Source organism: Passer montanus, unplaced genomic scaffold, assembly GCF_014805655.1.
Source record: "Passer montanus isolate IOZ18808 unplaced genomic scaffold, ASM1480565v1 scaffold137, whole genome shotgun sequence".
Classification (NCBI taxonomy): domain Eukaryota; kingdom Metazoa; phylum Chordata; class Aves; order Passeriformes; family Passeridae; genus Passer; species Passer montanus.
In genome coordinates, this window is record NW_024360608.1 from 195,801 (window position 1) to 212,433 (window position 16,633).

Here is a 16,633-nt window from a genome sequence, read left to right on the forward strand (position 1 = left end):
ATGCAAGGAATAAATAGCCCATTGCAAGAGAAAGAACAGAAATACAAAAACAGATTAAAAATGGCGAAAAAAAGGGCACTATATACACTTTGATGAAGTTGTTTGCAGTTAGCAAACAGTACAATTCGGCAAACATCACCATGCTTTCTAAATATTTCCATACACAAAATGAAATTACATGCATCATGAGAGCCTCACCTTCTTATAAGTTGCCCCACCTTTTATACACATCATAAAAACTTGCTAAACGGCAAGTGCCTTCAATACAGCAGAAAATTAAATTTGAGCATTTGCAAAAATTCTTAATCCTTATGGCAGCTTCTAAAGCTAATAGAGTTCATCGTAATTCCTACAGTGTCCTGATACTTTGCAAATGCTGGTAATAACATGAAAGATTAAAACTGCAATTTGTCCCACATTACTGAATCAGCACTCAGTAATTACCTCAAAGCCAGTTTCAAAAAACTTAGGTAGTTCCATTCACTCATCCATCTCCTTTAGAAAATGAATGGCTTACAAAATCAATTCTATTAAGACCTTTGATTTCCATTCTTTTAGCTATAAACACACTTCACAATGCAAAATAGGTCATAGCATGACCTGATGCAAACAAGCATAGCTCCAAACACTAAACAAGGATGTGTGATTCAGAGGTTTCTGTCCATTAATCATGAGGTAAATTTTGGATGGATCTGCAAAAGGCAGGTCACTGTTAATATTCCAGAAGGCATTTTCATCATTTCCAGTCAGGTCTACTGCACATCACCAAACTCTAGAAGTAGAGAGCAATGTTAAGCCACAGATTTCACAAGCCATGATGTGAGACAACCCTGTTCTCCCTAACTGTGATAGTTAAAAACCTAGAGATCTGTTTTGCCTGCACTCATATGTCTTCTGGTTTTAGGTTTAGGTGAAATATTTTTCTTAGCATGTGTCTACAGGTACAAATTTTCTGCAGCACACTTCAAAACATATCATCAGCTGAAAAATATCAAAATAAGCAAAAAAGCTTATTTAATACCAAGGTCACCTTGGATTTATCCAAAACACTGTTATGAGAGAGAACACATGTCTTACAAACACTACAAAATAAAAAATAGATTGCATACTTTTTCTACAAGAAATGTTTATTTCCTACAACGAAATGTTAAAATAACCCACAGCTGCAGTGCAGCATGCCTAACACATGAACAGGGACCTCTTCAGAAATAATTTTGTGTCAGAGTTAGTTATCAGAGTTAGTTATTCAGCATTGTGCTGAAAAGCTCCTAAAGCTAAAATGCATCACCACAAGGAAGTCATTCTGTTCCCAACTGCTCTGCCCTGCTTTTGAACAAGTATTCATCCAGTTAGACAATGAACACTGTTGTAGAATCCTTTCAATTTCAACTGGAAAGTTATAGTTTATTTAATTTAATTAAGCCCCAGTGGTCTATCAAGGTAGAATAAAAAAAAGGAGGACCTACAGAGAATGACAGAAGAATGGGACTAAGACCAAAGAGAGCACAATAACCAAGCTCAAGTACATAGAGGTTTTCTAGATACAGGATTGGAGAAAAATGCTCCCTATGCACATAATACAATGCACAAGAATCAAACATGTCAGACAAGCTGGACATGAAAACCCACCCAAGGATAAAGAAGGTGGAGCACTGAACCCCTGGCTGCAAAGGCAGTGCAGCTCTACCATCATGGAAGAACAGACCAAATACAAATCTGCAAATAATGGCGGAGGAGATCACTTCTGAGAAAGATGACTAGATCAGTGGACTTCACTGTTACTTCTAGCCATTTAAAAAAAGATTTTTATGACCATCCAACATAAAAATTCAGGTCCCACACTTAAAACAACTAACAGAGGTACAAAGTTATATGCTCAAGAAAATACCTGTTTTTTCTCAATTATGACTATGACAATTAACCTTTAAGCTCTCATGGAAGAATTATAAAGCTTGGCCTAACCATATGGACACCTAGACACAACTGGATGAAAAAAAGGGGACATTGATTCCACCAGTTTTGGCTTTTCAAGGAAACACATGCAAGTCAGAAAATCTTGTGATGAAATGTATCATCAAAGCCTCTTCCACACAGCCTGAATTCACTTCTGTCATGATGTACATGATCTCTTATGTCTCTTCATCTTACGAGATTGTACACCATGGAGTGGGTGTGAGGAGTGTAACTCTGGAGGGAGAGATCTGAGGCAGGCTGGAGTTCCCATGAGGGACCACAAGAAGATAGTCTGAAAGGAATGTGACACGAAAATAATTCCAGGGGAGTAGCAAAGGCAGAGACAAAAGAAGAATCCTACATCCACTGGCCTGTAAAAGGAAAAACAAAGTTATGTAGAAATTCCTTTAGTGTGAGTAGATTTGTGTGGGAGAACCAAATTCTGTTTAGAATCAGTCTTGACAGACTGTTTAGGTTTGTCTTAACAGAAACTCTCCAGCCAGACCTGATTAGCTTTTAAAGATTAAGGGAACCATTAGGATCACCTACTTTCCTATCTGCAAGCTTAAAACTACCACAATAAGGCTTTAAAAATTACTTACAATTTATTTCAAGGTAAGGGAGCTCAGCAGAAGTCAAGGAGGAAAAAGACCTGGGAGAAGATATTGTTTGTCATACATACACCAAAATCATATAAATGAAATTTCTCCTTTTCTGAAGATTGCTGTTTAAGGAAAAGAAGAACCAAAACAAACCTTAAAGCTAAAGAAGAAGGATAAAAATCCAGATTATGTATCTGAAGCAGTGTCTCAACAATATTAACTGTGAAACAGAAGAAAACCAGAAAATATGCTTGAAGTGATTAAGCATTAAGGATTCCAAAACAGACAGCCAGACTTTGGACAGAGACCACTTACTCCCTGCTGGGCATGTGTCCCTAGATGAGTCCACAAATACACATGCTGGAGAAAAAAACAATGTCAATTCTGTGCACTGTGATGCAGAATTCCAACTCTGACTGGTGAACATATCTTCATTAAACTTTTATTTTTAACATTTGCATCCAAGCAACTAGTTTTCACTGAGCTTGTAAGAAAATTTTCTTCTCCCAAAGGCCAGCTTCCCCAGTGGAAGACAAAAGATCTCCTGCCTGGCTTCTTGCTGGCTTCTATGGCAGCAGTAAATAAAACTATCCATGCATTAAAATTCAGATGTTCATTTATTCACCACCCTGCTCTTCAATATGAAAACACTAATGAAAAACTAACAGGATGTTCATTGCCTAAATCTTAGCAGTTCTTAGGGGTCCATACTAAAAAGGCAGGATTAAGTTAAAATGGATCTGCTAAGTGCTGCTGGGATCCTTGAGAAGTAAAGCTACTCTAGGTTATGATTTTAACAGAAATACGTCTTTTCCTCTTGCTTCATTGCTTTGGATGCTTCCTTTTTAATGTACTTAAGAAGTTAAAAGCTAAGAGCTGCCTGAAAATAAAAACTTCTTATGGAGGGACACTGAATTTAGGGGCAGCTATCATCATGGAAATCACTGTTGCAAAATAATCACAAGATCAACAGAATTGAGAGCACCCTGCTTGTAGTCCATGCAGGCTTAAGGACCCCTTGTCTCCTCTCCCTCCTTCTGCTCTTTCCACCTTATTCCAGAAAACTGGTTCCAAGAAGAACTCTTCTCCCCACCTCTTGTTCCTCACCTGTCTGCTGGTTGCACGAACCTTGTGCCTTCAGAAACTGCTGACCTATCCAACACCTGAGCAGGATGGTGGTACAAGTGTGCATGAGGATCTGAATGGGTGTTTTCCTTTATCTCTCTAAATTACCAATAAATTGTTACTGCGTACAAATACAGCTTGGCCAGTTATCTGTTTTGGGCTAAAACTCTGGCTAACAACTGTGGCTGCAGCATGAGGTTTTTTAGATGTCTGCACATAAACTGGACAGACATTAACACTTACAGAACTTGCATTAGAACTATTCCAGAACTATGCAGAACTATTCTACCATTATTTGGACTTATTTTTAAAACAGCATTTGTTAATTCAGGGATGTAAAAAGTGTTGTTAAGAATGAGCATCTTACAACATATGCAATGCATTCCCAAAGGTAGTGGAGTCAAAAATGGGGCGAGTCCATCAGACTGCAAAGAGTCACACAGTCACTGATGTTGGAAAAAGCCTCTAAGCACAATTTATTGTGCTGCATTGTTCCAAGTACTGAAATTAAATGTGATTAACTATATTGATAACAGCATTATATTAGTAAGTGGTGTAACATAACGTTCTGGCAGGAGATATTGCCAGTTCACATGAGCTGTTCCATTTGTAGACAAATTATTTCACTGGAAACCCCCTCCCCCAGAAGTAATTATCTGGAAAAAGTTTAAGTCAAATAGAGCATACCCCTTTTAACTGTCTTATCTTTCAGGTTTTCCTAATGACTCACTGCTAAATGGAGCTACTTTCAGCTGGTGAAATCAGGTTGATAAGAACATGTTTAAAGTACACCATTTTCACAAAAAAACCCTTGAAATATTCTGCCTCCTCCAAAAGCCCTTGCTAAAAATGTAACTTCTGAAAAGAAAAAAAACCAAAACCTTTTATCTGCCTGAAAACCAACAATAATTTGGCTTGAAATCTAAAAGACGCTCTCTATTTCTGGTTTTTCGAGGAATGTTACATCTTTAACTTAAGTCAAAGGATTTTGAGATGGAAATTAAATATTCTCTTCAAATAAGAATCGTTTTTTCATTGAAAAAATGTTAGTATAAAATTTCAGTCTACTCTGTCATGGATCTTAGAGGACCCAAGTCAATGCAGAGTCCACTAGAAGACAAAGGCATATTCCAAGTGTTTCCTTAGTTATTTGACACTCAGTTTGAGGTCGGGTTGGCATGAATTATTGTCTTCAAAACTTTCAGAATTTCTAAAACTACAAACTTTCCCTGGGAAAAATACCTTCACTTGAGTCAGTGGGACAGGTTTTATGGGAAAAGAGCATGTCAGTGAGGCACAGGAATATTTAGTTTGCTAGTCCACTGGCTTTCCACTGCAAAAAGTAATAGTAAAATACGATACTAAAATAGTCATATTTTCCTATAGGCAGAACAAGATAACCTTCATGCTATCTGCTCCACACAGCTCACTTCCAAGGCCTTGGAAACACATATAAACAAATCCACTTATCTATGTTTGATTAGGAGGCTTGGTGTACTTCATCCTGTTCAGTTCTACCAAAAAATTCCCACTATGCAAACAATGAAAAATGCATCATTACAGATTCTTAGTTGGATTTTAATTCACTACTGCTTTTGAATAGAGATACAACTTCCCCTTTCTCTGTGATCCAATTACTCAGAAAGCTGTCCTTGCAATTGTGCAGGATCCCTGACTTCATTTATGCTGCTCTTCAGTTAATGGAAGCTCCCCAGCAAGACCCTTCACTTTCCTTGACACCCGCTCTGTGAGACTAAGGAATAAGATGGGTCCAAAATCCTCTAACTCAGTTTCAATCAGACACAGACATCCTGGTGCTTCTGCATGGATTAGGTCATGAACAGTGGAAACAATTACGTACGTTTTTACATCAGTTTTAACTTGAACTGACTAAATCTATATGTTTTAACATGAGAAATAAAACCCTATAGATGTATTACTCCCAAATTACATGTTGGGATGATATGTTCATACACATTTAGACTGCAAATTAGTAAAGAGTGGAGAGGGAATCAGGAAAGACCACTATACTCTTTACTCCTTCATTTACCCACCTAAAAATCATGATAGGATATCATTTGTCAATGAACAGAAATGGCAGATAAAAGAGATCTGTTAGAAGCAGCACATTCATCCTGTGGTCTGAAGAAACCACATACAAAGCTTGTAGAATGGTGCTCTTTAGTGCATTTATTTCAGCTTGTTTTACTGTTATCTCCTAGTCCACCACAAGATAAGAGGAAAGGGTGGTGGTGGGGGCAGAGATAGTTCACAAAGAACCAAACACATCTCATTCATTTCAGCAGCAGTAAACTTAAGTCTGAGAGCTGGCAAACCATGAGACTGTGAAGTATTACTGCCCTAAATCTCATTTTTACTTAATCCATTCACAGAAAGGTATTTTCCTTTTTGTACTTCAGACTCTGACTTTTGATTTCTTCTCTCAATTTCATGTAAAAATGAGAATATAGTTTAGAGAATACCAACATTTAATTTTCACTTTGGGTGTAATGGCTCCTTTCTGATCTGTGCAATTACTGAAGCTCAAATATGGGGACCAGAGTTCTTAGAACAACCCGCAGAAAACCAATAGCTTTTTACCCATGCATCAGAATAATTTATTTATTCCAAAAAGAAAAGTGAAACTAAGCTGAAAAATACTGTTGAAAACCACAAGTTGCAACTAAGAAAACAGAAGAGCACATTAAATTAGCCAACATGTTCTAGAGGGATTTTACCATTCTCCCTACTGTGACACTACCCACTTTTCACTACATACAGTAATAATCTGTTCTACTGGTGTATATTAAGAAATCTATTATCCTGATAGCAGCACGTTTCTTTCATAAGTGTCATTTATAGTCATCATAAAAAGAAAGACAGAAAATTAAATCAGAGATCACATAAGTGCTACAGCAGAGTAAGAGTGACACCAAACAATTGCAGGGGGACACAGGAATAATTTCAACAACCACCAGGAACAGCACTGCTTCTTCAACAAGCATTTGGTGGGCCTGAAGGCAGCCACCAGCCAGAAACTCAATCCTCTTCTGCATCTACAGGGGAGCGAAAACCAGCGGGGCAGCTCCTGCGGCGGCCAGGCCATCCAGGGATTTCTCTGGGCACGCAGCTACACCAGGCACGGCGGGAGCGCCGGCACAACCGCTGCACACCGCCGGCCGCTTAGGGCAGTACCTTAGGGAACCACTCCGCGTGTGGGAGGAGTCAGGGCAGTGGCAGCCCGGCGTTGAGCTGTCGCTCCCCTCGCCAGCCCCGGCCCCACGGCGGAGCGGCTCCATCGCCGTGAGTGCGTTCGCGCCGCCGCCGGCGCTGCGGGGGCTGCTCCAGCCTGCTGGCGGCCGCTTCCAGCCGCCTTCCTACCGCCTTCCAGCCTGGCAGCGAGCAGGCTGGAGGGAGAGCCAAGGGTAGCCCCCCGCCTTCCCGCCGCCCTGCCGGGCCGCCGCTCCCCTCGGAGCCAGACCGCGTTCCGTGCCGGATCCCGCGCCCGCGGACATCGCGCAGGAAGCGAGGCTTGCGACAGAGCGGGGCTTGCTGGGGACACCGGGGCTCGCTCTCTCTGCAGGGCACGGCGAAGCGGCGGCCGCGGGTGCCTCCCGGCCGGGAGAGCAATCCGGCCGGGCACGGACCCCGCCGTGCCTGCCTCGGCTCCCTCGGCCGCGGTGCCGTCCCACTCACCTGCCGCAGGCGCCGGCCCCTCGGGCTGGCCCGGCCGGCGCTCCCCGCGCTGGAAGCGAGACCGCGGAAAGGCTGAAAGCACTTTCCTAACTTTGTTTTGAGCACGGGTGACATAATCGGGCGAGGCGGGCTGTGTCCCAGGGGCGGGACGGCCGGGTTGGCCTCTCTCCCTCCCTCCCTCTCTACCTGCAGCCGGAGCCCAGGTGCCCCGCCTGGTCTCACCTCACCATGGCGGGAGCGCCTCGCCCTCGGCGAGATCAGAGAGCCAGGGGAAGGCGAGGGGGGTGAGCCTTCCCTGGTCTCTCTTGCAGCCAGGGCTGCGTGCGTGGTGGTTTTCCAGGATAAGGGCACGGGAAACCCAAGCGGGTCAGGGCAGCAGGGTTTGGAATGGCACCAGAGCGCTCATCCACAACAAGGTGCTAAGGCAGTGACCAGTCCAAATGGACCTAGTAGGATCTCCCCACCTTGTAATCTCAAACTCTTCAAGTTCTGTTTGCAGAAGGTGGCAGCGGGAGATAGAATTGGTTCCCATTTGATTCAAACGTTTCACTTAGTGCAAAGTAAATTTTGAAAAACACCCACTTCTGGGATCAGATTTTCCAAGTAGTCCCAAAAAAAGAGAAAAATCTTTCACATAATTCCCACCACTGTAAGGTTTCCCAACTGCAGAAGAGCTTCTAGGGCACAGTGTCTAAAGAAGGCTTCACCTCCCTCTTCTTGATCAGATGATTTGGTTGCAGACACGTCTGTGACATCAGCTGCACTATCTGTTCTCATCTCCTTATCCACACTGTCCTCGGGTTCAACAACTGTCCCAAGGTAGAGCTTCATGCACCCAAGGCACTCTTTTTCACAACATAAAAGCCTCCTACTTGCCTTCCCAATCCATCTTTCCTGAACAGCCTGAAACCCTTCAAGCTTATCTCCCTAAAGTAAGCTACAATCCCAGGGCTCTAGTAAACTGCAAATCTTGCCACTACAAGGGGGAACATGAGGAAGACTGGCAGGTAGTCTGCCAAATACAGACCCATACATAAGCCTGATAAAACTACTTACAAAGCACTACAAGAGTAATCATTTAATACAGTTATTAAACACTGAGTTGATGATGTACTTTTAACTAGGATGGATTCTTGCAAAGGGAAGTATTACTTCCTTCATTACAATGATTGACTGTAGACTTGAACAAGGCAAGCTTGAGTGTGGATTTGCCATGCAGTAATGCACTCCTTGACAGTTCTGCTCACATCCATGCTCTGTGAAAAAGGTAAATATTTGAAATTTGCTTACCACAGCAGCTGCCTTGTATGTACTGTGGGTGAAAACAGGCACACAGGTACTTGTCATGAAATCATCAGCCTGCTAAATATTGTAATACTCTGCACATGCTGATTTGACTCAGCCTAACTTTTCTATTTAACCTTTTGGTAAGCAAGTAAAATAGTGGGTAAAAGACAGAATTGCCTTTCTTTTAAAGTTTGGACAATCTCACAAGACTCTTTCAGAGAAATGAAGGCACACTATCAGCCACAAAGTACAAGACATGATTCAAAAGCTTGTGAAGAAACAGAAGAAAGCATCTAGAAAGTTTCAGAATAGCAGAGAATTTGTGATATGCATGGGGAGAAAAGCTCACTGAAATAGCATTTGCAAACTTAGTGGTAACTTTTGTGAGAGATAAGACTCCAAGGAATATATCTTAAAATTGAACACTGCTTAGGTATCTTGTTGCAACCAGTCATTCCATTTTCTTCCTTACCATTCAGTATGAGGCAGTTTAGACTTTTCAATTTCTGTAAGAAAATTGTGGGGCCTACTAAGCAATAGTAGAAGGGCTGGTCAATGAAATTTTCTAGGTCTTGTCTGGACAGCTAATGCTGTTCATATATGTACCTGTGAATACTTTGGAGTATAGACTTAGAGAGCCAGCTAGAAATGGTCTATTGCTCTCTGGTTTTATTCTCTCTCATAGCAAAAAGTTATGGATTGTGTTGCACTCATGTACTGCTGTGATTTCTTTCAGCAGTTTCTGATCATATACCTTCATATGCATCCCATTCCCTAGCTGGTAGAGACAAAGACCCTAATGTTCTTGAGCAGCCACAATTTGTTCTTCATGAACAGCCAGAATCAAATGCATTACCATCTCTCTCTCCTGAAGTATGTGGATTGAAAAGCAGTAAACTCATATGCTGTGATGTCAGAGACTGTGACGCTAACTGCAAAAAGAAAAAATAGCCCAAGAATAAATGTGCACAGGCATGAATCTACTTCATAACACAGATTGCACTTCAACACAAATTACAGTGCCAAATTGAATACTTGAAAGACTTAAACCCTTTATATGGGTCTAAAATTGTCCTGTATGAAATCTAGACATAAATTCACTTGATTTTCTTCAAGGACTAAAACCAGGAGATTTTGAAAAATACTGGTGTGCAAAACATATTGTCTGGAGCTAGGATCCTTCTGACTGCTATGTTTAATGTACAGTGAGTTAGAAACTGGATGACAGTTTCTACCACTGGGTTATACAAATGCCAGAACTACAAACAGAAACATGTGGTAGGCAGAAGACAGCTTGCAGCTCTTAAATCAGGAAATGCCAAGTGCAATATAAAAATAAAACCACCACCCTTTAAATAAAACAGGCTGTATTTCACAGTTTATTCAGGGTGATGTGTGTTTATTTCAGTCTGCAAAGCCATCATAATGCTGGGATGCAAGGGGTCATTTTCTTTTGCATTTAGGCTGTCAGTAGCAGGCCTATTTTGTCTTTCCACTCTAATGAAGCTTTTAATTGCCTATGAAATTGCACCACCCTTGAGGGAATTTTGTACTAACATTCAAAATCGTGTTTTCCTTCTTTATGCTCAAGGATCAGAGGAAAAGTTACAGAACTGGAGTCATAAACATGCTGCAAGAAATTTGCAGATTTACAGTAAACTTTACCAGAAATTTACAGCAAAATGGAAGTTGCATTAAGTGACAGGTAGAAAACTACAAGCCTGATCAGCTGTAATCTTGCTTGACACAGTAAAAAAGATACACCTTGGACTTCATGCTCACATCACCTGCAGTGCAGTATGAGTTTGATTGGGCTGCACTTAAAAAAAATAAATGCAAAACTTTTCTAAAAATCAAGGTTTAATTACAGAATTAATCTGGCCGTCATCTATTCCAACCAACCTGTTGCTCACAGCAGAGGCAGATTGTCCAGGGCCTTGTCCAACTGGAATTAGAATACTTCCGAAGATGGAGAGCCCATAATCTCCATGGGCAATCTGTTCTAGTGCTTGGCATTGCACAAAATAAAAACATTGGTGTTTTTATATTTAGGTGGAGTTTCCTGTATTTTAATTTATGTCCACTGCCTCTTGTCCTTCCACTTTGCAGTATTCAGAACAGACTGGCTTCGTCTTCTTTATATCCTCCAACCAAGTATTTATATAAGTTGATAAAACTCCCTCTCAGGCCTTCTTTCCTTGAGGTTAAACAGTCTCTCAGTATCTTCTCAAATGTTTCAATCCTTTAATCATTTTAAGAATTGTTTTCTGGATTCACTCCAGTACATCCATGTCCCATACTGGGAAACCCAGGACTGCCTCCAACACTCCGGATGTGGTTGGGTGCTCAGTAGAAGGGAAGGATCATTGTCTACAATCCTACCAGAGACACTCCTCCACTCCAAGGGAACTTGCCATCACTCTGGCCAGCTCCCTCCCTTGGGGATGCATCCCATCAGGTTAGAATCACAGAATACCTCAAGTTGGAAGGGACACATAATGATCAGTAACTCCAAATCCCTGCTCCCCACAGCACTAACTAAAGCTAAACCATACAACCAAGAAAGAGCATCATCCAGATGCTCCTTGAACTCTGACAGGCTTAGTATCATCACCATTTTCCTTGGGGAGCCTGTTCCAGTGGTTGACCACCTTCTCAGTGAAGAACCTTTGCCTGATGTTTAATCTGAACTTACCTGGTGCAGCTTCACTGCATTTCCTTGTGTCCTGTTGCTGGTCACCAGAGGGAGGAGATCAATCCCTCCCCTCCACTGCTTCCTTCAGGAAGCTGTAAACTGTGATGAGGTCATCCCCCAGCCTTCTCTTCTCTAAGCTAAACAAACCAAGGCAACCTCAGCCACTTCCTCCTAAGTCTTGCCCTTGAGACCTGTCACCACTTTTGTCATCCTCCTCTGGACACACTCCAATAGCTTTATATCCTTCATTTATTGTGGCACCCAAAACAGCCCCCACCACTCGAGGTGAGACCACCCCAGTGCAGAGCAGAGGGGGACAATCCCCTCCCTTGCTGGGCTGGCGAGGCTGTGCCTGATGCACCCCAGGACACACTCGGCCCTCCTGGCTGCCAGGGCACTGCTGAGTCATGTTCCACTTGCCCCCAGGTCCCTGTCCACAGTGCTGTTCTCCAGTATCTCATTCTCCAATTTGTATGAATAACCAGGATTACTGTGTCCCACAAGGAGAATCCAGTACTTGGTCTAGTTAAATTTCATACAGTTGGTGATGGCTCAGCTCTCCAGATCTCTCTGCAGGACCTCTTTACCCCCAAGGAAGTCCACAGCTCTTCCTAATTTAGTATCACTGACAGATTTACCTATTGTATATTTGATTCCTGTGTCCATATCATTTATGAAAACATGGGAGAACACTGGCTGTGAAACTGAGCCGTGGGAATGCCGGTGGTGACTGGCTGCCAGCCTGATGTAACCCCATTTACTCAACATATTATGGATTTGTCCATCTTTGTGCTGGGCAGTTGATTGAGAATAGTATCAAAAGCTTGGTAAAATTCCACAACTCCACATTTACTGGCTTCCCTTGTTCAATTAAGTGTGTGACCTTATAATGAAATGAAATTAAATTGGTTAAGCCAGACTTTCCCCTTGTGAACCTGTGCTCACTATAATCAATGACTGGATTGTCTCTCAAAAAAACTTCTCTGTAATTTTACCACACACTGAAAAGTAAGACTGGCAGATCTAGCATTACCAGGGTCTTCCTTCTTACCCTTCTTGAAACATTGCCAGCTTCCTGTTGACTGGGACCTCTCCAGACTCCCAAGCCACTGAAGAAAAATAATGCAGAAAGGTCCTGTGATAACTTTGTCCAACCTCATCAGTATCCTGGGATGAATCCTGTCAGGCTGCACAGATTTATGTGCATCCAGCTTGAACAGCTACTCTTGAACAAGTTCAGGGTCAGTTGGGAGATCATCATCCCTCAGTCCTGGTCTTCCAACACAGGTCTCCTGGGATCTCGGGGCCCAGCACTGGTGTTAAAGGCAGAGGCAAAGAAGGCATTAAATACCTCTGCATTGTTTGTATCCCTATTTGTGAGGTGACTGACCCCATCAATCCAGAGACCAGTGTTCTCTCGGATTCTCTGTTTGCTGTTAATATATTTTGAAAAGCCTTTTTTGTCCTTCTCAGTGCTGGCCAGCTTGAACTGTAGTCGAGCTTTGACTGCATGAATTTTCTCCTGGCAGTGCCAAACAGAATCTCTCTAGTCCTCCTGTGTTGTCTGTTCTTGCTTCCAGTGTCTGTACAGTTTCTTTTTGTCTAACTTCTATAAGATCCCTGTTCAGCCGAGGCAGTTCTTCGCACTGCTTGCTTGGCTTCCCTTCCTTTGGAATTGCCTGCTACTGTGCTCTTAAGAAATGGCTCTTAGAAAGTGACTAGCATTCATGGAAGGAAATACCTTCAGAAGCAGATCCTCAGAGGTCCCTACTAGCTAGCTCCTTCATCAGCTCAAAACCTGCTCTTCCCGTACCCAGGGACAAAGTTTTCCTGGTGTTTTATTCTCCAAACACCAATTATTTGAAACATAACTACTTGGTGTGATCAAGACAGCCACCAAGTAACCACTTCACCCCTGAGACCATCTGTGTTAACAAACAGCAAAGGTGGGAGGGCACCTGTCCTAGATGCCTCCCTTAGCCCCTGCACAGAGAAGTTATCCTCCGTGTGCTTCAGCAATTTCCTGGACCTGTTTCTGCTGTATGATACTAACCAGTTGATGTCTGGGAGGTTAAAATCTTCCATAAGGACAAGGGCAGATGAACTAGAGATATCTCTCAATTCCTCATTGAATAATTCAGCGTTGTTGTTGTCTCTCCTGACTGCTTTGGCTTTCCTCTCACCCTGTCCATGCAACTTCAGGACAGCATTGCTGGTTTCCCCCTCGGCCCCCTTTCTGTGCTGCCACCACTTGTGTGCTTCCTTTGGATGTTTGAGTTCAGTCAGGAGCTCCTTGTTCATCCGTGAAGGCATCTTGATACTTTTGCTTGAGTGTTGAGAAGGAACATTCTCAGGTATAATGTATAATAAACTACAAAAAAAAAAAAATTAAAAAAAAAAAAACCACAAGAAAAGTATTTCCTTTTATATAACCCACATTAAAAATGTTTTCCTTAAGCCACGTGCAGCTCAGCATTGACACATGAATAACTAGAACTGTTGCATAAACAGGCACTTTTTCCAGTAAGGCACCATCAGCTCCACAAGAAAGCATGAATTAAAAGGTGTACCTGTGTATAACCAAAGCAAGGACATCTACATTGCTTATTTGCCCTGTCCCTCAGAATACAGGGCAGCTTTCTGCAGCTCAGCAGTTGCTGTCTCTTGAGGCTGTAAAGGAAACCAAATGAGCTATCTAATACACAGTGACCTATTTCTTCCCCCTTAATACTGAACGTACCGTCTTCGTGCATGCTCATGTCTATCATGCTCTTCCAATCCCTTTCCCTCAGGGCTAAGCAAACCCATTTCTGAAATATTAAAAACCACAACATTCCCAGGGGAACATTAGAACCAGTTCTTCAAATTGATTTTTTTTTGCCTATCACATTTTACAGCCATGCTCTTCATATTTCTCAAAGTGAAAAGAAATAGCATTTATTTTTTATTTTAAAAGAAAAACACCATATTAGAGTGTTTCCCTGTGAGGATGTGGAGCCAGCAGTACAGTGGAAGGACTTCTCTCTCAGTTTGTGCCACGATACAGTTCTAATTTTTCTCAATATTCCACAGTTTGCTGAACCATAAACCAATCTTTAAAAGACTATCACTAAAACTCTTCATCTCCTCTCCTAAGGGAAAAGTATCCTGGATCAAATCCAGCATTAATTATACACCGCCTTACCAATTCCCCCCACGTTCATGCTGAGGTGGTAAACTGTATTTTTGTCCACAAGCTGTCCATCTGTGATGAAGCATTACATAGATTCCAGCCCTAAAGTGCACTGATAGCTCAAGGCTCTGTTAGATACATACCTTCCACTCAGGGATTTTCAATTTAAATGAATACTTACTACAAAGATAATTATATTGTCTTATTGAATGCAATTCTCATAGATAGACTATTAAATTCTGTTCAGTGAGGGATTTTGTGCATCAAAGAAAAACTTTCAGAAACTCACCACCTTTATGAGCATGCTTGATAGAAACCTTTTTTTTTTACAAAGAGACAGCATAGTTTTATATTCTGAAATTTGAAAATCAGTCATATTTACTACCACAGCAGCTAAAGGCCAGAAAACCTGGGGGATCTATTGCAATACCTAACCTAATACACAACATAGGACAGTTTCTTTCCAGAAATCAATTACTTCATGGAGCATACAATTTAGAGCAATAGCAGTTTTCTCCAATTTGTTAATGCAAGCCAGAACATTTTTGCTCCTGGCTACACTACAGTGGTCAATTAAATACAGTAAATTTGATACCACACACTTGCCATGGAAGAGATGCAAAGACAAGATATGTGCAGTGTCACTGGAGTGGGGATATTTCAGGAAGCATGGTGGCCTCATGAGAAGCCAGAAGCCAAGCAGTTATGTTTACAGCAGACAGCAACACTTTGGTACCACCATGCTCCTTGCAACACTGCTCAGAGGAGGTGCTGTAGCTACATCTCTCACTTCTGATGGCTCTGTATCATTTGTGCACCACTTCTGTAAGTCTGCTCTCATCACAACATGTCAAAAGACACAAAAATTTGACTACAGGAGAGTCCCCTGACTCTCCATCCAATACTCCATCCCACTGGGGATATATAAACATTGCTTAACATCCAGGAAGATCATCAGGATGAAAGCTGAATTTAAAAAATTTTGAAGGACAGATTTAAAGCAGTAATACTCTTATGTTCTTTCCCCTTCTTGCATCAATTCCCAGCCCCATTGTAACTCAACTACCCTTTCACTTATGTAACCATTTTTCTCCCATTGATTCCCCCCCACCCCACCCCCTGCTTTTCCATCTCTTGTCCTTGTCTTATCCCATTGTTTTGGGTCATATTTCTTACACTAAAAATAAAATTCAAAACAATTAGAAAATATCAGCCTGGAGCTGCTATTTAAGTCACTCTCATAAACATTCGGTAATTAGCTGACAGAGCTTTGTCAGGCTACAGTATTTTCAACAGCTGTGTTAAAACAAAATATGTGATGATAGTATTTGTGTCAGCCAGTCTCTTTATAGAAATAAATCTTTTTAATGTAATCTCCCTAGTTAATACATAGACAATAAAACAGTGTAACCAATATCCAGTCATCCTTTGAAGGGTTTATTTGCACCAACTGTTCCCAGCTGGGATTAGTTCCTTGGACAACTTTCACCAGATCAAAGGTAGATATTGACTGGAAAAAAGACTACATGTAGGAGCTACTTGGTCACCTCCATCTCTGTAACCAAACACATCACTTAATACAACACACTGCATTAGCATATTCCCACTCCAAATTGGTTTTTAACAATGCTCCAGATACTTCATGTGTTTCACTTTATGGCAACTTCCCATGGCAAGCAAAGCATGGGAACAGGAAAAGGGAGGCCAGCAGGCCAAGGCCTTATGTTGTTCCTGAAACCTGGACACAAGTCAGATGCTCACTGCCTGTATTGGTGTATGTATTACATTGCCTTAGGAGTTCAATGGAAGAAAACTGTATCGGTGAAGAAGCTGAGTAAAGATAAGAAACATTTGAGGTTGTTCCTTTTGGTGTCACAATGATTTCATTCCCTTTAAATTAAAGTTGGCATTTATTGGCTAGAAGACAAACAGGAAATGGATGTAACTGATATTGGCTTGGAAACATAATGTCATTTCCACTCCCTGCCTTCCTGATTGGCACTGTATCCAGATATGAACCCAGAAGCTTCCAAATGCTGATACATTTATCCTTTCTTATTCTTCTTTCCTCCCTCTCTAATTGCAAAAATGTGTTTCTAGAAA

General features: G+C 41.7%; 1 protein-coding gene across 1 annotated transcript in view; it reads right to left on the minus strand.

Annotated features, from left to right (window-relative positions):
- CRACR2A (calcium release activated channel regulator 2A) overlaps nt 1-7,504 on the minus strand; it is a 52,777-nt gene extending 45,273 nt beyond the window's left edge. Inside the window, exon 1 of the mRNA XM_039699697.1 lies at nt 7,377-7,504. The gene's annotated coding sequence lies outside the window, so the exon portion shown is untranslated. The remainder of the gene's footprint in view (nt 1-7,376) is intronic.
- Nucleotides 7,505-16,633: the final 9,129 nt, after the last annotated feature.